Genomic DNA, 27,593 nt, shown 5'->3' on the forward strand with positions numbered 1-27,593 from the left:
TAGAGGCAGCAAACAGGTACAAGACACCATATATTTCATATATTATGAAAGCCAATTTTTTATGCAGGCACAGTGCAAGTTCAGCAGAGAAGTAAGGGTAGGAACCAGTGCGCTGTGAGGTGCACTGGGGAGCCCCTGGCATGGGGTCTGTGCTGGGCAGACTGTGGGGGTGAAGTGCACTGGGGGGCCCAGGAAACAGGGAACTGAGTAGCCTGTGCCACCTGCCCACCCCCTGGGGTCCGTGTGGGTAAGGTGGGAATGAACACAGAGCCTCATTTCAGAAGTTGTTGAATTCCAAGCTTAGGAATCTGAAATCAATGTGTAGGTCTGGGGGAAATCATTAAATATTTGGTGGGGGGAAGGGCTGACATCAAAGCGACGCCCCAGATCTGCCAGCCAGAGCTTGGAGAGCGGGAGAAAAGGCAGGCGGGAGGGAGGGCAGGGGAATTGAGGTGTACGGGCCAGTCCATGAAGATGGGGATCATTTCCCAATTTTTCTGTACATTTATTCTCAACCCATCCTTGTCAGGGTCATTCTTTGTACTCGGTTCATAGTGTTCATACAAGAGTAGCGTCTGTCCATAATTTATAGGCAAATCAATTTAGATGCCTAGCGACGGATACCCAATCACTTTTTCCTATTGGGGATTATGATTGGAAGGCGCAGGTGAGGTTGGTGAGGGAATGAAGGAGAGGACAGGGCACAGGCAGGAAACTTTCTCCAGGTGGAGGGAGCGAGCTGCCTACAGTCAGCAGTGAGGGCCCAAGTGTGGAGGGACATGAGCTCGGGGAAGCCCAGAACCGGGAGCTTCTTGACGTTCAGGCTGTCAGGACTCCTTGAGCATCACAGAATGAGATCCTTCTAAATTCTTCTTGTACAAGTTGTTACAAAGCTTTGCATGAATGCATTTCCAAATGGACACACGTCTCTTGGCACAAGACAGGGACACATTAATTACCTTTATTTAATATCCCACACTGAATTTAAGTTTTTGTGTTTTTTCTTTCTTTCTTCTTCTTCTTCTTCTTCTTTTTTTTTTTTTTTTTTGGTACATTCCAAAACTTAGTCAGAGACTAAGAGTCTAGGAAAATTTACTTCCTCTAAACTTGGTCCATCCCGGAAAACAAATAACAAAGGTAGTTAAAAGACAGCCAGTTCTTCATGGTAAGAAGGGTTTTTGACTTTGACTTCTTTTATGTGGTGAACTTCCCTACTACATTAAAATATCCTTTAATTTAAACTATTGTAATTTTCATAAAGTTCTTCAGAGGCAGACTCTGAGAGATCCTTCTCTCGTGAGTCTCTAGGTGTGAATCAATTCAGGATTCTAGTTTAAGTGTGAGAGAACACTAAACATCGTGCTCGCTGCAGAGATCAGATGAATCCACATTGTCTCTTATCAGGTATGACATACATACTTTACAAGAGATGGCTTATAAAGGAAAAGCTCACATAGATAGCGTAGTCACACTGTCGGTTGCAAGAACCAGGTAAGTAAGTGCTAATGGTATCAGAAAATAAAGCACATTAATTCTAGGAACAATAGAATGTTTTGGATAACCGGAGGAAAAACTAGGTAGAAGCAAAACTGTTTCAATGGATTTTCACTACATATCAGAAGAAGATGTAAGAAATCTGCTTTGCTTCCTAATTCCCCAAAATTAGGAGTCTGATTCCACCCAAAACATGAGCCATTACAATAAAATTAACACACAGCTTTAAATATCTCCTTATCAGTGATCTCATACTTCTCAATTCGTACAGTTATGAGTTTTTTTTTGTTTTTTTTGTTTTTTTTTTTTTTTAATCAGCACCTAAAAATACTAAGTAGGGCTCAAGCAATCATGTGGTTTTACCACATGCAACAGCCCACATTATCAGAGCCCCACACTTGAACTTTGTGCATGGAGATGTCAGTTTCCTACACTGAACACTAGAAGTCCACCCATAAAACACTTCATAGAACTGCTTCTCCAGAACCATTCTGGGGCTATATTCCAGTTAGGTTTATAAGTCACTATTGCCGAAAAGGTCTTGGAGTCTACCTTCCCTATTTTTCTCATCACAATGTCAAGGAAGGTTATCATATTGTAGGTTGACCCTTCTCTGTAGGTTTTCAAATACTGAGTACGAAAGGGTCTAATGAAGTCCTATTACAAAGGAAAAGCAAAAAATCAAAACATACGCACCCTTAATTTTGTCCCAGAATTATGTCTTTAAGAGCAATATTAATATTGTTTCAACCTGATGTCTTGGATATTCTTTGGGAGGGCTGGGATCAAAGCTGGGGTTAGTCTCCTTTTTTTAAAGTTTTTTTTTTTTTTAAGGTTTTATTTATTTTATTTGACAGACAGAGATTACAAGTAGGCAGAGAGGCAGGCAGAGAGAGAGAGAGAGAGAGAGGAGGAAGCAGGCTCCCTGCCGAGCAGAGAGCCCAATGTAGGGCTCAATCCCAGGACCCTGGGATTATGACCTGAGCTGAAGGCAGAGGCTTTAACCCACTGAGCCATCCAGGAGCCCCCCCCCCTCTTTTTTAAAGTTTTTATTTTAATTCCGGTTAGTTTACATACGGGATTATATTAGTTTCAGGTGCATAGTATAGTGAGTCAGCACTTCCGTGCATGACCTGTGCCCTCATGTGCCATCATGACAAGTACCCTCCTTAATGCCCATCACCTACTTCGCCCGTCTTCGACCCACCTCCCCTCTGGGGACTATCATATTGTTCTGCATAATTGAGAGTCTGTTTTCTGCTTTGTCTTTATCTCTCTCTTATTTTTTCCCCTTTGCTTGTTTGTTTTGTTTCTTAAATTTCACATATGAGTGAAATCATATGGTATTTGTCTTTCTTGGACTGGCTTATGTCCCTTACAATATCTTCTTTAGCTCAGTCAACTTTGTTGCAAATGACAAGATTTCATTCTTTTTTATGGCTGCATACTAATACATGATATTATCTCACATCTTCTTTATCTTGGTTATGGTAAATAATGCTATTGTAAACATTGGGATGCATGTATCACTTTGAATTAGAGTTCTTCCATTTCTTTTTGGTTAAATACCTAGTAGTGTGGTGTTGGATCATTAGGTAGTTCTGTTTTTAACTCCTTGAGGAACGTACATACTGTTTTCTACAGGGGCTACACCTGATAAGGACACCAGAAAAACAGAGAACTATAGGCCAATACCCCTAATTAACAGAGATGCAAAAATCCTCAATAAAATACTGGCAAACCAAATTCAACAATACATTAAAAAAATTATTGACCACAATCAAATTGGATTTATGCCTGTGTTTGCCAAGGTCATTCAATATAAGCAAATCAATCAACGTGATATATCACATAAATCTGAGAAACGATAGATGCAGAAAAAATATTTGACAAAGTTTAATATCCATTTATGCTAAAACCCCCCAACAAAGTAGGTTTAAAGGGCACATAATACGTCAACATAATAAAAAATATGACACATCCACAGCTAACATCATACTCAAATCAAAAACAGAGATTTTCCCCTAACGTCAGGAAGGAGACAGGGATGTCCACTCTCACCACTGTTATCCAACATAGTGCTAGAAGTCCGAGCGACAGCAATCAGACAACAAAGAGAAATAAAAGACATCCAAATTGGTAAGGGAAAAGGGCAACTTTCACTGTTTGACTATTTATAGAAAACCCTAAAAACTCCACCACAAAACTAGTAGAACTGATACACAAATTCAGTAAAGTTGCAGGATACAAAACCAATGTACAGAAATCTGTTGCATTTCTATACACCAATAATGAAGTGGCAGAAAGAGAAATTAAGTAAACAATCCCATTTACAATTGCCCCCCCCCCCACAAATACCTAGGAATAAACCTAACCAAAGAGGTTAAAGACTGTGTTCTGAAAACGATAAAACCCTGATGGAAAAATTCAAGATGATACAAAGAAATGGGGTAGTCTCCTTTTGAGGCTTAGTGGGCAGGGAAGAGCGTAAAACGGACAGAGTACCTTAATGTAACAATGTTTGCTCCCTAGTATGGTCGACCTACTGAACTCTCACACAAACATGAGGGAAATGTGCCTAGAAAGGGAAACACAGTATTATTCCTCCATTCTTTTTTGTTTGTTTCAAGTTTTTTTTTTTTATTGATTTTTTTTTATTAATTTTTTATTTTTTATAAACTTATATTTTTATCTCCAGGGGTACAGGTCTGTGAATCACCAGGTTTACACACTTCACAGCACTCACCAAAGTTCCAAGTTTTTTAATGTATATTCTAGTTCGTTAGCATATAGTATAATATTGGCTTCAAGGGTAGAGTTTAGTAATTCTTTATGTTGGTACAACAACCCCTGCTCATCACAAGTGTTGAATCCCCCTCCCCCATCTTCCCTCCAATCTGAAAACAAGTAGAAAAAGAGAGAACTTGTCTGCTTTCTTGCTTTGAGACACCATGTCTGCACCACCTGGGAACAAATGCAATGCAGTCAACAGATCCTTCTTTTTATTTGAGGAAACTAATAATAAAGTGCAGAAAGTAAACTAGATGTAGCATCCATTCCATTATTGCCATTACTGGATTGTTGGGTGAAAGCCAGGTTCCTCTATACAAACATGTAAACAGAGGAATATTTTTCTTCCTCAATATGACTTGGGCAAAGGTATGTCAAATAATCCATTGGAGAAAATAATGTATCACAGTTAACCGGGATAAATTCCAGGAGTGAGAATGGGTCAATATGTTAAACCTATTAACATGATCCATCAGATTCATAGAAATTAAAGGAAAACTCTATGATCATCTACATAGATGTAGAAAATGTGTTTGATGGTTTCTAACTCATAACACATTCATATTAAAACACTCAGTAAACTAGGAATCGGTACATGTATTGGCATGTATATGTACATATATATGCACATGTATATGTCACAAACATATATAAAATTACACAGAAGAAAGTAATTAAAGGAACAGGATTTAGAATAAAATAGATAAAACTATATACATTTGCAGGTAATATGATTTTATAGTTTAAATTTCACAAAAATTAAAGGAAAATTGCTACAAATTATAAGATAATTTATGGGGCACCTGGGTGGCTCAGTCAATTAAATGCATCTGACTTCGGTTTTGGCTCAGGCCATGATTTCATGGATTGTGAGACTGAGCTCCATGTCAGGTTCTGGCTCCGTGGGAGTCTCCTTGAAGAGTCTCTCCCTCACCCCTTCTACCATGTACAATCTATCTCTCTCTTTCTCTCAAATAAATAATATTTTTTAAAAAATGAGATAATTTAGCAAAAAAGCATGTTAAACAATCAATAACCTGTTTATAATAATGAGCAGCTATAGATATATCCATATATATGAAACAAATAGAAAGCATAGTAGATCCATAGACAATATTACAAATTAATATAATATATAGGAAAGTAAAATAGCTAGACATAAAGTTAAATTTGAAACTCTAAAATCTCTTAAAGGACATGAATTAGATGTGAACACAAACAAAGACATTACACATCTACTTTCCCACTAGACCACTGGTGAAAATGTGGCTCACTTCTCACTTGCCTCTCTCCCACTGGGTCTCAGCAGGGCTGCTTGAGAACACAGTAAGTGCTCAATAAATCTTGTTGAATAAGTGGATGACTGGATGTTCATGTGTAAATACTTCAGCATTGAGGTATTTGGAAAATGTCAAATGATTAAAATTTTATACATCATAAAAAAACCTGGCACTGTGTCGTTGAGATTTCTTTGAGATAAAAATTGTTCTTGCAAATCTGTACGTATGTATCTCACTTGGAAAAGAAAATGATGAAGTTTTGCAAATTATACATGTTTGGCATATCTACATATTAATTATGCATATTACATAATAATTTCTTCCTTATATAACAGTTTTATTCTCAATATCCTTTAAATATGAAATAACTCTATTAGGTTAAAATATTTCTCAATTGAATAATAAAATTTAACCTGTGTACACTCGACTTTATGGCTCTGAGATGAGTGATACTTATTTTTTTTGTATGCTCACTGAGCTATATGGAAGTTTCAGGTATTGAGATCAAACTTCTCAGACTGTCCTGGTAAAAGCCTTATAGCAGAATTATGATCTGTCTGCAATTCATTGTCCATGAATCTCAGCCTTCTTTGGTAGTTACTTAGGGAGATACATAAGGTTAATGAGATTGTAGGGATAGAGCCCAAATTCAGTAAGATTAGTGCTCTTAAAAGTGGGCACACAGAGGAAAGGCCTTGTGAAGACACACGGAGGGGGCAGTCTACAGGGCAGGATGAGCTCTCCCACCAGAAACCAACCATGCCCATCCCTTGATCTTGGACTTATGGCTCCTAGAACTGAGGCACAATAATTTTTGCTGGTTAAGATACCACCCAGCCTGTGGTACTGTGTTATGGCCGACCACATAAAATACTACTGATTTTATCCTCCACAATACCAGAAATCCCTCTCATTATAAAATTAATTTTGATTTTTTTCTTCATTTCACAAATATTTATTATTCAAAGCCTTAGTTTCATATGCTGGAGATAAAAAGCAGATTGAAGAGGCACCTGAGCAGCTCAGTCAGTTGAATCTGACTCCTGATTTCAGCTCAGGTCATGATCTTGAGGTTGTGGGATCCAGGCCCACATGGCCTCTGTGCTCAGCAATAAGTGTGCCAGAGATTCTCTCCCTCTCCCTCTGCTTCTCTCTCCCAAAAATCAATCAATCAATCAATCTATCTATCATCTATCTATCTATATATTTAAAGCAGACCGAGGTCTCTGTCCTTAAATGGTGTATATCTGAGATGAGAGATAACATCTACAAGGTTGCTTAGCAGCTTCCAGCAACAACCAACCTCATCTTAACTGCTAACTGATAACAACGATATCAGTCGTCAGTTGTTAAGCGGGATTCTGAAGCTTCAGAGCTTCAGAATCCCGCTTAACATAGTATCACTACCAAAAGATCAGATGAAAAATGTTCTAGAAGAAACTTGCTGTTCTAGTGCAATATGCAGAGAGGCCTCTTGGGAAGTGAGGTGGCTTGTCAGCATTAACCATAACCATAAGTTCAAAGAAACAGTCCCAGAAGTCATAAAAGAAAGTCTGTGGGTGCATTTGTGTGTTCAGGATCATGAAGAAGCTAAGTAGGTCTTAAAAAGAGTATTCTAACTTTTCATGTATTTACGGTTACCGTATCATTTCTAAAACCTCAACAGCTGTCAGATTGTCCTCTATGTCAAATGATGTGACCTTCATTCAAAAACTTACCTTATGAACTCATTGACTCAAAGCCATTCAGTACCTGCATTTACCTGCATTTAGCTCACCGGAGGAGTGCCCACAGGGCCGGGGCACCTGTAGCACATTTACCTTGTACCACTCACTCACCCGTCTGTTCTTTTCCTGGAAAGTCGCTGAAAAGCCTTATGTCTATTGAACCAAATTCATAATGTTTGTACTTTCTCTCTCATTACTCTTGTTTCTCATTTCTAAATGAATGAAAATGGTCTCCTTATCACATCCACTCTGTTTTTCAAAAATGGTAATTTCTTCCTCTTTTTCAGTGGAAAAATAGTATTTGATTTTATGAAACATGCATGATATCAATTAGACACAATTAAAAATGCTAACAATTCACATATTTTTTTAAAGATCTTATTTATTTGTCAGAGAGAGAGAGTGCGAGCAGGGAGAAGGGCAGACAGGGGGAGAAGCGGACTCCCAGCTGAGCAACGAGCCCGATGTAGGACTTGATCCCAGGACTCTGAGATCACTACCTGACCCAAAGGCAGACATTTAATCAACTCAGCCACCCAGGCATCCCCAATTCACATCTTTTTTATCACTTAATAGTCATATATTATAGATCTATCTGACCATGCATCTGAATTAACACAGGTTTCAGGCACCTTGCTTTGAACAATGAAAGTAATATAAAAGCATTGTCATGATAACGATTGCATAAGATACTTCCATTTCAACAAATGAAGGAAAACAAAATCTTGATTACGTTGTCTCTGTATTGTTTCATAGCTTTCCTTTTTAAAAATGTTGGTTTATGTCGGCAATTGCTAACTTATGTTTACTTTTTTATGATTAATGAAGATTACAGAGTGACAAAATTCTACAACTGCAATGTAAACAAAAGATAAAAACAAAGGATCAATAAAAAATACATAGAAAGCAAAAGAAAACAAATCTGGCAATATTACTCTCACATGAACCCCAATTCAATATCTAAAAGAAAAAGCATAATATGTTATATTTATTAAAATAAAAATATTCCAAAAATGTATCACTCATTAATTTTATTCAATTAGTAACATAGGATTCAAATATTGAAGACAAAATTTAAGGAACTACAAGGAAAATTTAACAAAAGCACAACATACCTATCTTGGAAACTCAGGTTAATAAATTATGCGAACATATTGAGAATACTGAAGATTTGAAAAACAATTCTACCTGAGTAAGCAAATAGCCCATCTATTATATTCGGTAATGTATGAACAAAGTTTACTCACATACACATGGATTGTTGAAAAATGATCAGACATCTTCCTTGCAATCCAAAAGAGCAGAAAATTTTATGGGTCATATGCAATAAAGTTTGATTATAATAAAATGTACGAATATAATATTCTGAAATTTATAAACATACATTTCAAAATATCTCTTTTTTCAAAAGAAATTCAAATAAGTTAAAAATGACTGATAAATGAACAAAAATGAGAAAACTACTCAAAATCTTCAGAATGTTGTCAGAGCAAAATGCAGTGGGACATTTATAATTACAAATACACTCACTAAAAAACAAAAAGGAAAAGGAACTGAGATAACTATGTAAAAACACAGAACATAACACTAAAAACAACAAAAGAAAAGAGGCAACTTTTAAAAAACAGAAATCGATTTTAAATTATGTGAAAAGGTAATGGACCTGGGAGAGCTAAGATGTCTGCACATAAAAACAAAATAATAAGACTTAATAAATAACAAGACTTAGTAAAGGGTGAGTATAAATAAAATGATGTGAGTTTCATGCAGACAAACAGACTGATTCAAAAGAATAGGATCCAAGATATCACACACACACACATAAATGCCAAAGGTGCCTCATGAGAGCAAAGGATGAAGGATGATTTTTTTCAATACATGGGTCCATGTCAATTATATATCCATATATATTAAAAAAGAATCTTGGCTTTTATCCCATACCACAGTCAAAATCAGTTCCTAGTGAATTACAGATCTGAAAGTGAAAAGGTAAAACATGGAGTCTTCTAGAATATAGCGGAGAATATTCTCATGATTTTGGGCTAAGATTCCTTAAACAAGGCATGACAATTAGTTACCATGAAGTATAATGTTGGATAATATTCGAATTAAGAAAGTTTATTATTAAAAATACACCATTAAGAGTGTGAAACAGCAAGTTGAGGCTGGAGAAGAGCTTTGTGCTACACGTAAGCTACAAAGAACTGGTACCCAACATGTACAGAGCTCTCCTGTACATCAGTTACAAAACATATTTCAATGCAGTTGTATCATTGGAAAAACAACTCTTTGGTTTCACTTTTCATCTTAAGATCATACAAGCTAATCAAACCCCACAACGAGGAAGAGTCTCTGGGGGTGATCACTGGCTAACAACCCAACAGCTCTTCCAGATGTGTTTTGATGGAAGTTGTACGTGAGAGCTCCTAGTCATCTGTTGACTTAAAGGAGATACTATTTGCAATTGTACAGATACAATATGATTAATGTTCCTCAAAGTTCTCTCTAGCTGTTCTGCAGGGAGAGAATCTGGGCAGGTAAGAGCAGAGGTAAGGAGACCAGTTGAGGGTCATCCTGTGAATAATGAGGGTAGCTGGTGGCAGAATGAATGGGGGGAGATGAGGAGAAGTGGCCAGATTCGGTCAGTACATTATAGGAATAGTGGACAGGGCTGACTAAGCACTGGATATCAGTGAAAACAAGGCTACTGAACACAGCACAAGCATTAGAGACTGCCCCCTGCCCCCCCCAATTGCATTTTATTTTGGAAGTTTAAGCAAAGTTGAAATACTTTTCTAATGAAGCCCCTCAGAGCCTAACTATTTTCTGCCATTAACATTTTACTCCCCTTGTTCATCAAATTCCCGTACATGCGCCGACCCTTCTCTCTTTCTGTTGAACCATTTTATGCATTTTGAAGTAAGTTGCTGTAAATACATCTTCCTAAATACTCTGCATGCATATCGTTAGTTAAATTTCAACATTTGTTCACAGCTTTTTATAACATTTACATGAAATGAAATGTATAAATCATAAGTGTATATTTGCTCAATTTTGACAAATGCCTACATCTGGGAAAACATTATTTTTTTCCAATAGGATAATGAGATGCTATAATTTCTTATGAGTGCATCAGTGCATATTAAGTCATAAGTAATTGCTTAAAGACATACAGAGGAGCTGGCAGGAAAAGCTAGAATCAATATGTGAGGAAAATACGCCCCAAATCCAGTAATTCAAATAGCAACCTAACGGTGTGCATATTTTTCAGCTCTTTTTTTATTAGAATAAGAAATTTAATGGATTTTTAAAACTAACTAGAATTCCATATGGAAAAGATAAGGTTGTTAATTTGATTTATCTATTGATTACTCAATATGTTTAGCTAGTACAAGTATTTTTAAAACTCAGCTTAATGAGACATAAAGCTTTAAAGAAAGTCAACAATTCTGGCTAACCTGAATTCATAAATCATAATTATAATACTGACACAATAAAACCGCTATCTGCATATAGGCAATATATATTGACATCATTCCAAAAGATTAAAAAAAAAAAAAACCCACAAAACACCAAAAACCAGCTCTCAGGATGCCAACAGTGTTAAAGGACTCTGTTAGCTGTATTATGCAATACAGGTGATTTCTTTTTGAGGCCTTCTCCTTAATTTTACAAGTATCTCTAATTAAAGCAGCACTACAGAAATGCCTAATATAATTCCTCCTCAATAAATAGTTACCTTAAACATTGTTCATATAGCTTAAATACAGCTACAGATACTTCTAGAACTGGCAGCAATAAGAATTCCAGGATTTTTTCATATAAGAACATAAATAGATATCAAAGAACATAAACTTCCTTTTTTAAAAAGTCCAAATGGGGGTGCCTGGGTGGCTCAGTTGGATAAGCAACTGCCTTAGGCTCAGGTCACGATCCTGGAGTCCCGGGATCGAGTCCCAGATGGAGTCCTGGCTTCAAGTTCCACATCAGGCTCCCAGCTCCATGGGGAGTCTGCTTCTCCCTCTGACCTTCTCCTCTCCTCTCTCCCTCACTGTCTCCTTCTCATATAAACAAATAAAATCTTTAAAGGAAAAAAAAAAGTCCAAATGGTCTCCATTTGTTATCAAATCAGAGCAAAAAGACTTCATCATGGTCCTTCTTGAAAAAATTATTTTCTCGGGCATGGCTCTAATAGAAGCAGTTTGTTATAAACGCGGTAATCGAGTCCAAGTTCAATAGCTCATCTGAGAAATATGGCATCGGTAAGTATTAAAAATAAATGAATAAACAACCAAATGACCAGTTTCCACTTTCCTCCTGGACAGTGCAGAGAATAGTTTGATTTTGAGCCAAGCAGCTTCTAGTTTCTCTTTCCAGCATCTGTTCTAGATGAAGGGGCTGCATCCACCCAGGCACAACTGGATGAAGGTGACCAAGATCCGATGAGGCTGCGTTCCACATTTCACCCCTGTGCACCAACGCGCCTTCTTTAGGATTCTGCTTCCCTTTTTAATGCATATTTGAACCCATTTTACCATCTAGACTTGATTTATAAAAAGCATAGTTTAACTTTTGTCGGAGTGTCCTCATGCTGAGATTCTGCATTCGAGAGTGTTAAAACTCAATTAGCTGCCACTAGTGGTATATTTTGAATTACATGCTCTTTTTGATTCCGTATTTTAGATATATAAAACAAGTCTAATGCCTTGGTAAGAAGAACAGTATCACCTTATTAGGAAAAATGATGCTGGCAATTTTCAACAGAGATAGTTTGCCCTTTTTGTAGCTGAGAGGAACAGCTCATACAACGTTCCCACAGTTTTCAACTCAAAACTTATAAACACACACAATTTCAGCAACACCAAGAGGTTTGTGGAAAGGAGGTCAAAGTTAATTTTTTTTTTTTTTTCAGGCTCGAACAAACAAAGTGCTCTGCGTTATCATCTTTGTTCTTAGCACTAAAGTTTGGAGCCATGAATCACAGTTGAGATTTGCAGAAAGGTCTTGGGAGACTCATCATGAAATCATTTTAAATGTCATCCTGGGAAAATTAAGAGTGTGTCTTATCAGCATCCCTGAGCATGAGATAATCAGGAAACGATGAGGAAAGATAAAGCAAAGCCAAAAACTGAAGACATACAGAAGAAGCGTGGGAATGTCTCCTGGAGGAATTAATGTAAGTGCTGTGAAAAAGTATGAGCAAGCCTCCCACCACCTAGACCATCAGATAACTAAATCATCTCGTTGTTGTCTGAGATTGGAGTTTATTTTCCTGCTTCTTTGTTCACTCAGTTTCTCATGCACATATTTTCACATTTTAGTTTTTTTTTTTTTTAATTGAGGCATTAGCTGACAAAATTGTCAGACATTTAAAGTATACATTTTATAATCTTATATGCTGATACATTGTAAAATGGTTCCTACCACCTACTTCATTAACACATCTGTCACCTGACATAGTGATTTTTTTTCTTGGTGGGGAGAACATCTAAATTCTACTGTCTTCACAAATTCCAATCATACAGTACAGTGTTGTTAACTATAATCATCATGTCTTATATTAGATCCTTGGAATTTACTCATTTTGCAGCTGAAAGTTTCAGTCTATAGAAGCTGGGGGTATGGACTTGGAGGAGAAGCTGTGGAGGATGGTTGCACAGTGCTGGGCCTGGCTGGCTGCCCAGTGCCTTCCACTTGACATAGAAAGAACTGTTGCCACATCCTCAAAAGGAAGAAAATGACTCAAAAAACCACACCTATGTCATAGTAACATTTACTTATACAGAGTCTTGCTTCAGAATCTTTGTCAGGTAATGAGTTGAATAACGATTCTTGGATTCCACTATAAAAACTGATTGTAGCATGATAACAAAAATGATGACTTGGTTATTTAAAATAACTACTGGTTATTTAAAATAATTATTTTAAAAAGTTTTGCAAGCATTGCTTCCATAAAGCAGCCAGTAAACCTTCTTAAACTATCTTTCCCTGGAAGCTATTGTCTCCTGACTTATTTATTGAGAAGATAAACACGCAATGTTTGCACTCGCTATTTTTTTATAATGCTCTTAAATACTAAACTTTTTATTTCCAATGAAAACATTTGTTTGATTTTTAAGTAATACCCATATCTGTCCTTTCCACTGGTATCATAAGGAAAAAAGTTTTTGCTACAATAACACCAACATCTGTAGATACTGGTTGTAAAGTTTCAGTGAAATGACCATGCTCTGGAGATTTTATTTTTCAAGGTAAAGTAGTTTTATGTGTTTCCAGTGCCTTTCACATTTCACAAAAATCCCCCTTTACCCAACAACAATACCTGTGCATTTCACTGCTTATCTTTTACTGCCCAGCAAAACCATATTGAATATACTTCTTGACCTCATCAGTAGGAATTTCTCACATCTCCATAAAGAAAGAGTTAAATTCTAATCTGTTAGTTTTTTAAAAAATTTGAGTATTTATTTTAGAAAGAGAGACTGAGCATGAGCTAGAGGAGGGGCAGAGGGAGAGAGAGAATCGCAAGCTTACGCCCACTGAGCATAGAGCCAGATGTAGGGCTTGATCCCACCACCCTGAAATCATGACCTGACCTGAAACTAAGAGTCGCACGCTTAACCAAGTTAGCCACCGGCCCCCACCTCCCACCCCCACCCCAATTTGTCATTTTTAAATGCAGTGAAGGGAGGGGAAGCTCTAAAGATGGACTGCTTTGTCTCTGGATTTCTATCATACCCACTCAGTCTAAAGTCCAGGCTCAACAAGTACAAGTACCTAAGCCTGAGAGGAAACTGCACAGGCCCATTTACACATACACTTACCCTTAATTAGGATGGCATCCTGCTTTTACTGAGACTCCATCCAAGTTAAAAAATATAAAAAGAGAGAGAGAGAGCAGTATTTTTCCAGATTAAGACACAAAACTCTATGTTGAATATAATCATGGAGAGTTTGTATCTGTCTCAGAACATTAACATTATAAGGATTTTACACAGAGTATTGACTGATTTGATGCGAGGGATAAGAAATTATTTTAGCAGGGAGAGTTAGAAGTGGTTATTAATAGTAGTTTAATGCTTTTAAGGTTTGTATTTTTTTTTTCCTGCCAAATAATCATTATACTAAAAATTGCACTTGTTTGATGAGTTCCTGGAGGAGTAAAGAGAACCTTGGGACTCTTTTAACGAAGGTTTTTGTTGTTTCATTTGTTTGTTTGTTTTTGATTTCTTTGTTTTTTAGAGAGCATGAGCAAGGCCAGTGCAGAGGGAGAGGGAGAGAGGAAAAACCTCAAGCAGACTCCATGCTGAGCACAGAGCCCAGTGCAGGTCTTGAGCCCATGGCCCTGAGATCATGGTTTGAGCTCAGATCAAGAGTCAGATACTTAACCAGTGGAGCCACCAACGTGCCCCTAATGAATGGTTTTTATGTAGAGTATTATGATGAGACATTTTTTTAATGATAAGACTTTTGTATTCACATTTATGGCATTTGGGGATTGTAGTGTTAAGACTAGAAAATAGAGAACAGGGGAGTTGAATTTTAATTAATTGTTTTTGGCTAGGGTATACTGTTTTGGTTAAATAAGCAAAAATTTTGAATACCTAGAATTTAGTGGAAAAATGAAGGTGCCCCTTGATGGAGTATATTGGTGTTGCCCACTATAGCTCCCTTAGCTCTTACTTTGTTTTCTTATGAGGCAAAGTATCATTCAGGAATCAAAAGTTCAAAACCCCTTCAAGACCAGAGTAGAAGAATTGGTCCTTAAGATGGGAAAGCCCAGAGAGGGATGAGAAATGATGGAAGAGTAGTTTCCAAAGGTAAGCATCCTAAATGCTACTGAATACACTGTTCAAATCCACTCTCCCTTCTTGAGCACAGAACAGGACTCCGTTCCCTAGTTACGTATCCTCCTTCCGGACGACTGGTGTGTCGAGCTCACAGACCCTCAGAAACCACACCGAATGGCCGAGTGGTTGGAACAACTTTAGACTGTTCAGCAAGCAAGAATTAAACCTCTATGTTTCTTTTTAGGTCCCATATTGTATCCATAGTTTAGAATATTCTAATTATAGTAGAACAACAAATTTTCGCTTCAAAAACAAGTTGTAACAAGTCATATTTCATTTTGTTTAAAATTGTCTGTTTATTCATTTACCACTGACAATTCCTTGTGGCCCTGAAGCTCTGTGGAAACAAAGTTGGTGTTTCCTAGCATTCCCTGCCCTCCACATGCTAATGGCAGTCCCTGGAGGCAATGGGTTCCCCCAAATCCTTTGTAAGATGAGAGTCAGAGGCCAAAGTCCACAGCCTTGTGAGGTTCACCCTTTTCTCCCTGGGGAGCCGCAGGCATCAGTGCCCCTCAGAAAGGTCATGATCAGGGCTGTAAGGACTCTGTCCTGCCAGCCATTGCCCCAGCCCAAGTGTGCATGTTTTGACACATCCTGTGCAGAGAGCAGAACCCTCCTTCCTTTCATGGAAACTTAGTTTAGAGGATCTTCATGACTGGACTTGCTTGAAAACAGAGAGGAACATGGTCTCCAAGCTCACACCCTCCCTGCCAGTCTGAACATTCTAAGAGCTTGCTACTGGAATGGGACATGTTGCTTTATTGTGCTTTATTCGTTCTCCATAGTCCCTTTCTTCCTTGCCCTCATAAACTTGCTATCTATGTGAGAGACATGACAACAGAAAATGAAGTTAAAGAGAATCTTTTCTGATACTGATTTTCAATATCTTACAGCCTGAGAGATGTGGAAAACTGCTGGAATAGACCCAAATTATGGGAGAAAACACCAGACAAGAGCAGAAAACTACTTAACAAACTGGAGACTGGGAGGTGTGAGATGGAAGGTGTGATAAGGTGATGGATACTGGGGACCTGGGACCAGGGACTGAGTTAGGAAACAACAACACAGAGGGGACTACTTTCAACAAAAGCAGGTCTTCTGCTCTCCCTCCCCAGCTTAGCCGAGGATTGTGTCATCTCCGGGACACAGGGATGCACAACTTGGATTTCATGGCATCTGAAGAGCTCCTTCTCAACAGAAGCCAGTGTGAGGTCAGTTCATGGACCATCAGGAATAAAATCCGAGCTTTTGCTCAAACTCACCCCAGGGATGGGGCAATATACCAAGACACTGGTAACCTTCCCGAGAAGTAGAGTGGAACTCTATCTACATAGCTGGGGGAGTGGTGGTTGTGCCAGACATCAGATTTGACGCAAACCAGAACCAGCTTGAATCACAATTCCCTGTGCACCCACAACATTTACAGCAGTCCTACAGGCAGCCGGGATGCAGATATTTAGCAGAGGGCTTTCTTTCAAGAATCCAGCCATTGTGTCCAACTTCAGCATCACAGATTTGCATAGATTAGTCAGGTGAAGATTGATGTTCTTTTTCTTCTACATCTCTGTCGCTCTTTGAATTTCCTGAGCTATTAGCATGAAAGTTTTATAAGCCACCGAACAGGTAAATTGAAAAGGGAAAAGGAACGTCTCCAAAAATTGATGAAACAATCGTTGTGTTAGGGAACATGTGAATTTTCAGGATGGATCTAAAAAACTTCTCTGAACATTGGGCTTTATCAGCTTACATCCTTTTTGAATTCTGAGCAAACTCAAGTGAAAAAATATTGCAAATTTGTGGGAGAACATAGCCCGCTGTTACAGTGTAAGGGCTGTGCTGCCTCCTCCAGGAAGCCAGTTGCCTGGTCTGTGTGGCTCGTCCCCCTAAACCACGTCAGCAATAGTAAGGCACCATTCTCTTTGCATCTTCAGTACCTTTCCTGACCTTAATTCCTCCTTGGCCAGCTTGTGCTAATGCGCACAACTAAGCAGTGTGAACTGTCTATACCTTCTGCTTCCATCATGCACTTTCTTCCTCCCTCCTCAATTCATTGCACTCTGGCTCCTGTCCCTCCTCCCAGTGGACTGTTCTAATCAAGGCCACGTATGGCCCCCATATCCTTAAACCCTATGGGCACTTTCCCTTTTGCAACCTCAGCAACTTGGCCCTTTCATTCTCTTCTGCGGATCCTGTGCCACCACGCTTTCCTGGTTTTACACTCCATTCCCTGTCTTTTCATAGGATTCTTCCCATATCCCCCTCAACAGATGTTGTCATTACAAAGGTATTGATATTAATATTAATATTACATATTAATATAATTATATATTAATATTATATATTCTTCTGTCCCTACAGGCTTTCTTTGTCTAACCTTGGGCAGCACCCTAGCTTCAATTACTCCAAGAAAGCCAAGGTTTCTTGATTGTCCTATATCCTGATTGGAAGACACATATTCACTTTCCTTTTGCACATCTCCATTCAAACTCAGGCTGTTTGGTACTCAAATCCTTATATCCCCTCATTACTGCTGCAAAATCCAAGCCACTCCATCATGGATCTTGATTCTCTTTCTACCTTCCACTAACAATCACCCATTCATCCAGGATAGAAGCATACATGCTCTTTCATCATTGAGCTCTCACTTTTGACCATAGTGCTCAATTTCTTCAAGGGACTTTCATGTAAATGTGATGGCAATGGCATCCTGCCATTGCTCAGTGCACAACCTGCACAGCTATCGGAGGTATGCTGCCCTACTGCTCCCTCATTACCAACACTCAGACAATCACCAAATGTGTTTAGCTCTGCTTCTGAAATATCTGTTGCACCTCTCCATTTTCCCCTTCCAATTCTAGGTAGAGTCTGTATTTTTATCCTGGACTATGGATCTTGTTCTCTGGCATGTCTTCTGCTTCCATGCTACCTCTCTAGTCACTGTAGCTAGAGGGACATTTATAAATTATGGGACTTAAACTCTTTAATGGCCTCCCATGGCCCTGTAGATAACAAAACAAACAACCTGGCTCTGAAGTCCTCTGGATTCAGCCCCTCTTCCCTCTCTGCCACCACTCTTTCTCCAGGGTCCAGACTTGGTGGCCAACTTCATTGGTCCCAAAGGAGTCATGTTGGCCTTTGCCTTTGCCCCATACTCCACCTGGAACAATCTTCCCGCCCTCATCCTTCATCCGTGGTTCGGGTCTCAGCTTAAATATTCCTTTATATGGAATCCCTCTTCTGGCCCCAGACCGGGTGAGTCAGCCCTGCTTGTGTTCCTCAATTACCTGTGCTTCCTCCATTATAACATGATTGAACACTATGGTGATTATGTGTTTGATTGTCTGTCTCCCAGGAAGCAGGAGGTCTGGTTCACGAACATATCCCTGGTATCCAATAAACACTTGAAAAAATTGCTACTAATTGGATAACTTCTATTTTTCCCTTAGAATCTCAAATACACATGATAAAAAAAAACAAGAACTTAAAACTCTTACCTTTTGAAAGTCTATGATTTTTAAGACCAGTTAGATGCTGAAATTGTTTTTTTTCAACATGATCTTGAAAAAAAAAAAAGTTTCTGATAAGCAATAAAAATAAAAAGCCTCAGAGTTTTAAAAGTTACATCTAGTGACCACCAAACTCAAATCTGCACTAAAAATAAGTGTTTTTGCTCATGCAGAGAATGGCGTGACAGCTTTTTCTGAGGAAGATGAAGTACTTTCCCTTTTTATTCAACATTCTTCTCATTGAAATCCTTAAGATTTAATTTCCATGTGGGGCAACTGGGAACTATATTAATAAGCCAAAAGATTCATCATTTACTAACTGTGTGAATGTAGCAGAAATAGTCCAAAGACTGAACATTGTGGGAAGACATATGGCATATTTTCCTATGGCTGTATTGTTTAGTTTTGTTTCACTGTCCCAAGGGAATAGTTTATATTTTCCTATCATTTCTTTGTCTTACTTTCCTTCATAAATTATGCCTAAGATCTATAAATGACCAAACATAAAACTGCATCCTTGCTGAATATGGGTTCCAAAAGGGAAATATATTCCTACCTTCAAATGTAATGAAACACCTCTCAGATGAAAAGACATTATTAGAAACTCTTGGATATTTATTTTGACATGTAATTGTTTAAACCAACATTGGAACCTATAAATTGCTACCTGAGAGATCTAAATAGGTGAAAATGTGTGGGTGCTTTGTTTGGCTTCTGACATTATTGTATCTCTTAGATTTTAATGAGAGTTTCTCAGATTTTTAGGCTGTAAGAAGCCTTTATTCTTTTTTAATGTTTCAGGTTTTTATTAAATTCTAGTTAGTTAACATATACTATAATATTACTTTTAGGAGTAGGATTTAGTGACTCATCACTTACATACAAAACTCAGTGCTCACTGTTGAGCCTTTGGATCAGAATCATCATTGTAATAGAATCTCCAGTGAAGACAACAGGTCCTTGGAAGGTAGGGACAGTCTCCAGATGTGTGCTGGGAGTACAGAGTGTAGATGTCTAAGAGGCATCCTAGAGTCTTCCTCCATTTCCTGCAAGTGATCTCTCAACTCCAACAGGGAAGACATACATGGCACAGCTAGAAAGCAAGTGAAAACCTGAACATTGTTATTAGAGCTGTAATGCATGTGGATGAAGGTATGCTTTAGAACAACACTGTATAGTGCAAATATGATGCAAGCCACATATACTATTTTAAATCTTCTGGAATGAATTTATTTTTCATTCATGTCTACTGGACACCTGCAATACTGTTTTTTAAAAACTTTTTTATATTAGAATAGTTTATGTTGATAAAAAGTTGCAAAGGTATTACCCATACACACTTTACCTCACAGTTTCCCTATTCTCAACATCTTACATCTACTATTTGTCAAAATTATAAAATAAAATATCAGTATTAATAAATATTATTAAATATCAATAAGATAAGACATTAAATAATTAAAATATCAATTACTGATAATATATTAATCTTATAATTAAACATAAGTAAATTATACTGTAATTAAATAAGTTATAAATAATATTTATAATTAATAAACTATTAATTAAAGTCTGCACTGTATTCAGATTTCCTTAGTTTTTACTTCATGTCATCTTCTGTACCAAGATTCCATCCCAGAGACAGCATGACATTTAATGGTCATGTATTCTTAGGCTTCTCTTGGTTGAGATAGTGTTTTAGAATTTCCTTGTTTGGATGACCTTGAATTTGAGGAGTACTGGGCAGGTGTTTGGTAGACCATTCCTCAGTTAAGAGTTGTCTGATGGGGGGGAGGAGTCAAGATGGCGGAGAAGTAGCAAGCTGAGACTGCTTCAGCTAGCTGGAGATCAGCTAGATAGCTTATCTAAAGATTGCAAACACCTGCAAATCCATCGGCAGATCGAAGAGAAGAAGAACAGCAATTCTGGGAACAGAAAAACAACCACTTTCTGAAAGGTAGGACCGGCGGAGAAGTGAATCCAAAGCGACGGGAAGATAGACCCCGGGGGGAGGGGCCGGCTCCCGGCAAGCGGCGGAGCAACCGCGCACAAAATCAGGACTTTTAAAAGTCTGTTCCGCTGAGGGACATCGCTCCAGAGGCTAAGCCGGGGCGAAGCCCACGCGGGGTCAGCGTGGCCTCAGGTCCCGCAGGGTCACAGAAGGATCGGGGGTGTCTGAGTGTCGCAGAGCTTGCGGGTATTGGAACGGGAAAGCCGGCTACAGAGACAGAACTGACAGTAAGCTCGCAGCTTGGGGTGACCTTGAACCGGTCGCAGGCTGGGTGAGCTCGGAGCGCGGCCGGAGGTCAGGCAGACGGGAGTGACTGGGCGCTGTTCTCTGAGGGCGCACTGAGGAGTGCGGCCCTGGGCTCTCGGCTCCTCCGGGGCCGGAGACCAGGAGGCCGCCATTTGTATTCCCGTCCTCCGGAACTCTACGGAAAGCGCTCAGGGAACAAAAGCTCCTGAAAGCAAACCCGAGCGGATTACTCACCCCGGCCCCGGGTAAGGGCGGTGTAATTCCGCCTGGGGCAAAGACACTTGAGAATCACTACAACAGGCCCCTCCCCCAGAAGATCAACAAGAAATCCAGCCGAGACCAAGTTCACCTACCAAGGAGTGCGGTTTCAATACCAAGGAGAGCAGCAGAATTCCAGAGGAGGAGAAAGCCAAGCACGGAACTCATGGCTTTTTTCCTGTGATTTTTTTTAGTCTTGCAGTTAATTTAATTTTTTCTTTTTCATTTTTTTTTTTTTTCTCGCCTTCGGGTAAAATTTTTTTTTTAACTGTTACCTTTTTCTTTTTTAACGATTTTTTACTAGTTTATCTAATATATATATATATATATATATATATATATATATATATTTACATTTTTCTTAGGTGTTTTCTTTTTTTAAAAATATTCTTTTCTTTTTTTTTTTTTCTTTTTTCTTTCTTCCTTTTTGAACCTCTTTTTATCCCCTTTCTCCCCACTCACGATTTTGGATCTCTTCTAATTTGGTTAAAGCATATTTTCCTGGGGTTGTTGCCACCCTTTTAGTATTTTACTTGCCCCTTCATTTACTCTTATCTGGACAAAATGACAAGACGTAAAAATTCAACACAAAAAAAAGAACAAGAGGCAGTACCGAAGGCTAGGGACCTAATCAATACAGACATCGGTAATATGTCAGATCTAGAGTTCAGAATGACAATTCTCAAGGTTCTAGCCGGGCTCGAAAAAGGCATGGAAGATATTAGAGAAACCCTCTCGAGAGATATAAAAGCCCTTTCTGGAGAAATAAAAGAACTAAAATCTAACCAAGGTGAAATCAAAAAAGCTATTAATGAGGTGCAATCAAAAATGGAGGCTCTAACTGCTAGGATAAATGAGGCAGAAGAAAGAATTAGTGATATAGAAGACCAAATGACAGAGAATAAAGAAGCTGAGCAAAAGAGGGACAAACAGCTACTGGACCACGAGGGGAGAATTCGAGAGATAAGTGACACCATAAGACGAAACAACATTAGAATAATTGGGATTCCAGAAGAAGAAGAAAGTGAGAGGGGAGCAGAAGGTATACTGGAGAGAATTATTGGGGAGAATTTCCCCAATATGGCAAAGGGAACGAGCATCAAAATTCAGGAGGTTCAGAGAATGCCCCTCAAAATCAATAAGAATAGGCCCACACCCCGTCACCTAATAGTAAAATTTACAAGTCTCAATGACAAAGAGAAAATCCTGAAAGCAGCCCGGGAAAAGAAGTCTGTAACATACAATGGTAAAAATATTAGATTGGCAGCTGACTTATCCACAGAGACCTGGCAGGCCAGAAAGAGCTGGCATGATATTTTCAGAGCACTAAACGAGAAAAACATGCAGCCAAGAATACTATATCCAGCTAGGCTATCATTGAAAATAGAAGGAGAGATTAAAAGCTTCCAGGACATACAACAACTGAAAGAATTTGCAAATACCAAACCAGCTCTACAGGAAATATTGAAAGGGGTCCTCTAAGCAAAGAGAGAGCCTACAAGTGGTAGATCAGAAAGGAACAGAGACCATATACAGTAACAGTCACCTTACAGGCAATACAATGGCACTAAATTCATATCTCTCAATAGTTACCCTGAATGTGAATGGGCTAAATGCCCCTGTCAAAAGACACAGGGTATCAGAATGGATAAAAAAACAAAACCCATCTATATGTTGCCTCCAAGAAACACATTTTAAGCCCGAAGACACCTCCAGATTTAAAGTGAGGGGGTGGAAAAGAATTTACCATGCTAATGGACATCAGAAGAAAGCAGGAGTGGCAATCCTTATATCAGATCAATTAGATTTTAAGCCAAAGACTATAATAAGAGATGAGGAAGGACACTATATCATACTCAAAGGGTCTGTCCAACAAGAAGATTTAACAATTTTAAATATCTATGCCCCCAATGTGGGAGCAGCCAACTATATAAACCAATTAATAACAAAATCAAAGAAACACATCAACAATAATACAATAATAGTAGGGGACTTTAACACTCCCCTGACTGAAATGGACAGGTCATCCAAGCAAAAGATCAGCAAGGAAATAAAGGCCTTAAATGACACACTGGACCAGATGGACATCACAGATATATTCAGAATATTTCATCCCAAAGCAACAGAATACACATTCTTCTCTAGTGCACATGGAACATTCTCCAGAATAGATCACATCCTCGGTCCTAAATCAGGACTCAACCGGTATCAAAAGATTGGGATCATTCCCTGCATATTTTCAGACCACAATGCTCTAAAGCTAGAACTCAACCACAAAAGGAAGTTTGGAAAGAACCCAAATACATGGAGACTAAACAGTATCCTTCTAAAGAATGAATGGGTCAACCGGGAAATTAAAGAAGAATTGAAAAAAATCATGGAAACAAATGATAATGAAAATACAACGGTTCAAAATCTGTGGGACACAACAAAGGCAGTCCTGAGAGGAAAATATATAGCGGTACAAGCCTTTCTCAAGAAACAAGAAAGGTCTCAGGTACACAACCTAACCCTACACCTAAAGGAGCTGGAGAAAAACAAGAAAGAAACCCTAAGCCCAGCAGGAGAAGAGAAATCATAAAGATCAGAGCAGAAATCAATGAAATAGAAACCAAAAAAACAATAGAACAAATCAACGAAACTAGGAGCTGGTTCTTTGAAAGAATTAATAAAATTGATAAACCCCTGGCCCGACTTATCAAAAAGAAAAGAGAAAGGACCCAAATAAATAAAATCATGAATGAAAGAGGAGAGATCACAACTAACACCAAAGAAATACAAACTATTATAAGAACATACTATGAGCAACTCTACGGCAATAAATTTGACAATCTGGAAGAAATGGATGCATTCCTAGAAACATAAACTACCACAACTGAACCAGGAAGAAATAGAAAGCCTGAACAGACCCATAACCAGTAAGGAGATTGAAACAGTCATTAAAAATCTCCAAACAAACAAAAGCCCAGGGCCAGACGGCTTCCCAGGGGAATTCTACCAAACATTTAAAGAAGAACTAATTCCTATTCTCCTGAAACTGTTCCAAAAAATAGAAATGGAAGGAAAACTTCCAAACTCATTTTATGAGGCCAGCATCACCTTGATCCCAAAACCAGACAAGGATCCCACCAAAAAAGAGAGCTATAGACCGATATCCTTGATGAACACAGATGCGAAAATACTCAACAAAATACTAGCCAATAGGATTCAACGGTACATTAAAAAGATTATTCACCACGACCAAGTGGGATTTATTCCAGGGCTGCAAGGTTGGTTCAACATCCGCAAATCAGTCAATGTGATACAACACATCAATAAAAGAAAGAACAAGAACCATATGATACTCTCAATAGATGCTGAAAAAGCATTTGACAAAGTACAACATCCCTTCCTGATCAAAACTCTTCAAAGTGTAGGGATAGAGGGCACATACCTCAATATCATCAAAGCCATCTATGAAAAACCCACCGCAAATATCATTCTCAATGGAGAAAAACTGAAAGCTTTTCCGCTAAGGTCAGGAACACGGCAGGGATGACCATTATCACCACTGCTATTCAACATCGTACTAGAGGTCCTAGCCTCAGCAATCAGACAACAAAAGGAAATTAAAGGCATCCAAATTGGCAAAGAAGAAGTCAAATTATCACTCTTCGCAGATGATATGATACTATATGTGGAAAACCCTAAAGACTCCACTCCAAAACTGCTAGAACTTATACAGGAATTCAGTAAAGTGTCAGGATATAAAATCAATGCACAGAAATCAGTTGCATTTCTCTACACCAACAGTAAGACAGAAGAAAGAGATATTAAGGAGTCAATCCCATTTACAATTGCATCCAAAACCATAAGATACCTAGGAATAAACCTAACCAAAGAGACACAGAATCTATACTCAGAAAACTATAAAGTACTCATGAAAGAAATTGAGGAAGACACAAAGAAATGGAAAAATGTTCCATGCTCCTGGATTGGAAGAATAAATATTGTGAAAATGTCTATGCTACCTAAAGCAATCTACACATTTAATGCAATTCCTATCAAAGTACCATCCATCTTTTTCAAAGAAATGGAACAAATAATTCTAAAATTTATATGGAACCAGAAAAGACCTCGAATAGCCAAAGGGATATTGAAAAAGAAAGCCAACGTTGGTGGCATCACAATTCCGGACTTCAAGCTCTATTACAAAGCTGTCATCATCAAGACAGCATGGTACTGGCACAAAAACAGACACATAGATCAATGGAACAGAATAGAGAGCCCAGAAATAGACCCTCAAATCTATGGTCAACTAATCTTCGACAAAGCAGGAAAGAATGTCCAATGGAAAAAAGACAGCCTTTTCAATAAATGGTGCTGGGAAAATTGGACAGCCACATGCAGAAAAATGAAATTGGACCATTTCCTTACACCACACACAAAAATAGACTCAAAATGGATGAAGGACCTCAATGTGCGAAAGGAGTCCATCAAAATCCTTGAGGAGAACACAGGCAGCAACCTCTTCGACCTCTGCCGCAGCAACATCTTCCTAGGAACAACGCCAAAGGCAAGGGAAGCAAGGGAAAAAATGAACTATTGGGATTTCATCAAGATCAAAAGCTTTTGCACAGCAAAGGAAACAGTTAACAAAATCAAAAGACAACTGACAGAATGGGAGAAGATATTTGCAAACGACATATCAGATAAAGGACTAGTGTCCAGAATCTATAAAGAACTTAGCAAACTCAACACCCAAAGAACAAATAATCCAATCAAGAAATGGGCAGAAGACATGAACAGACATTTCTGCAAAGAAGACATCCAGATGGCGAACAGACACATGAAAAAGTGCTCCATATCACTCGGCATCAGGGAAATACAAATCAAAACCACAATGAGATATCACCTCACACCAGTCAGAATGGCTAAAATCAACAAGTCAGGAAATGACAGATGCTGGCGAGGATGCGGAGAAAGGGGAACCCTCCTACACTGTTGGTGGGAATGCAAGCTGGTGCAGCCACTCTGGAAAACAGCATGGAGGTTCCTCAAAATGTTGAAAATAGAACTGCCCTATGACCCAGCAATTGCACTATTGGGTATTTACCCTAAAGATACAAATGTAGTGATCCAAAGGGACACATGCACCCGAATGTTTATAGCAGCAATGTCCACAATAGCCAAACTATGGAAAGAACCTAGATGTCCATCAACAGATGAATGGATCAAGAAGATGTGGTATATATACACAATGGAATACTATGCAGCCATCAAAAGAAATGAAATCTTGCCATTTGCGACAACATGGATGGAACTAGAGCGTATCATGCTTAGCGAAATAAGTCAAGCAGAGAAAGACAACTATCATATGATCTCCCTGATATGAGGAAGTGGTGATGCAACATGGAGGCTTAAGTGGGTAGAAGAAGAATAAATGAAACAAGATGGGATTGGGAGGGAGACAAACCATAAGTGACTCTTAATCTCACAAAACAAACTGAGGGTTGCCGGGGGGAGGGGGTTTGGGAGAAGGGGGTGGGATTATGGACATTGGGGAGGTTATGTGATTTGGTGAGTGCTGTGAAGTGTGTAAACCTGGTGATTCACAGACCTGTACCCCTGGGGATAAAAATATATGTTTATAAAAAATAAAAAATTAAAAAAAAAAAAAAGAGTTGTCTGATGTTTTCCTCATCAGACAGGGGCTCTGGGTGTTTGGGGGGAAGACCTCAGTGTAAAGTGCCATTCTCATCACATCACCATGACTGACACCTACTAGAAACACGAGTTACCATGTTTAGTGTTAACTTTATCAACTGGCTGAGGTAGTTTTGTTAGAGTCTCCACTGTAAAGCTACCCTATCTCCTCCCTTTTCCATTTGGTACTCTTTGGAAGTCATCACGTGCAGCCTGCATTTATGAAGTGGGCAGTGATTCTTCACTCCTTGAGAGAGAAGTATCTACACAAATTATTTAGAGTTACTCTACATGGAAGAGTTGTAAATTCCCCCCCTACACACACACCAATTTATTGATTCAATTACATATTTATTTCAGCATGGACTCATGGATATTTCTTTTATAGTTTTAGTTAAATCAAATATTACTTATTCATTTTGTTGCTGAAATTGTTCCAGTTTTGGTCACTGGGAGCTTTCATTTGGCTTCTGTCCTTTTGACATAACCTCATCATTGTGGGTTTTTGGAGCACTGTCTGTCTTGCTTTCTGGCACTGCAAGATGCTCCAGATTCTTCTTGTGTATTTCCTGCCCTGTTCCCCAGATCAGCCATGCCCTCTGGGATGTCCGGGTGGCTCATTTGGTTAAGCATCTGCCTTTGGTGCAGGTCATGATCCCAGGGTCCTGGGATTGAGTCCTGCATTAGGCTCCTTGCTCCACGGGGAGCCTGCTTCTCCCTCTGCCTCTGCCTCTGCTCTCTGCTTG

This window comes from Mustela lutreola, chromosome 5 (genome assembly GCF_030435805.1).
Source record: "Mustela lutreola isolate mMusLut2 chromosome 5, mMusLut2.pri, whole genome shotgun sequence".
NCBI classification, from domain to species: Eukaryota; Metazoa; Chordata; class Mammalia; order Carnivora; family Mustelidae; genus Mustela; species Mustela lutreola.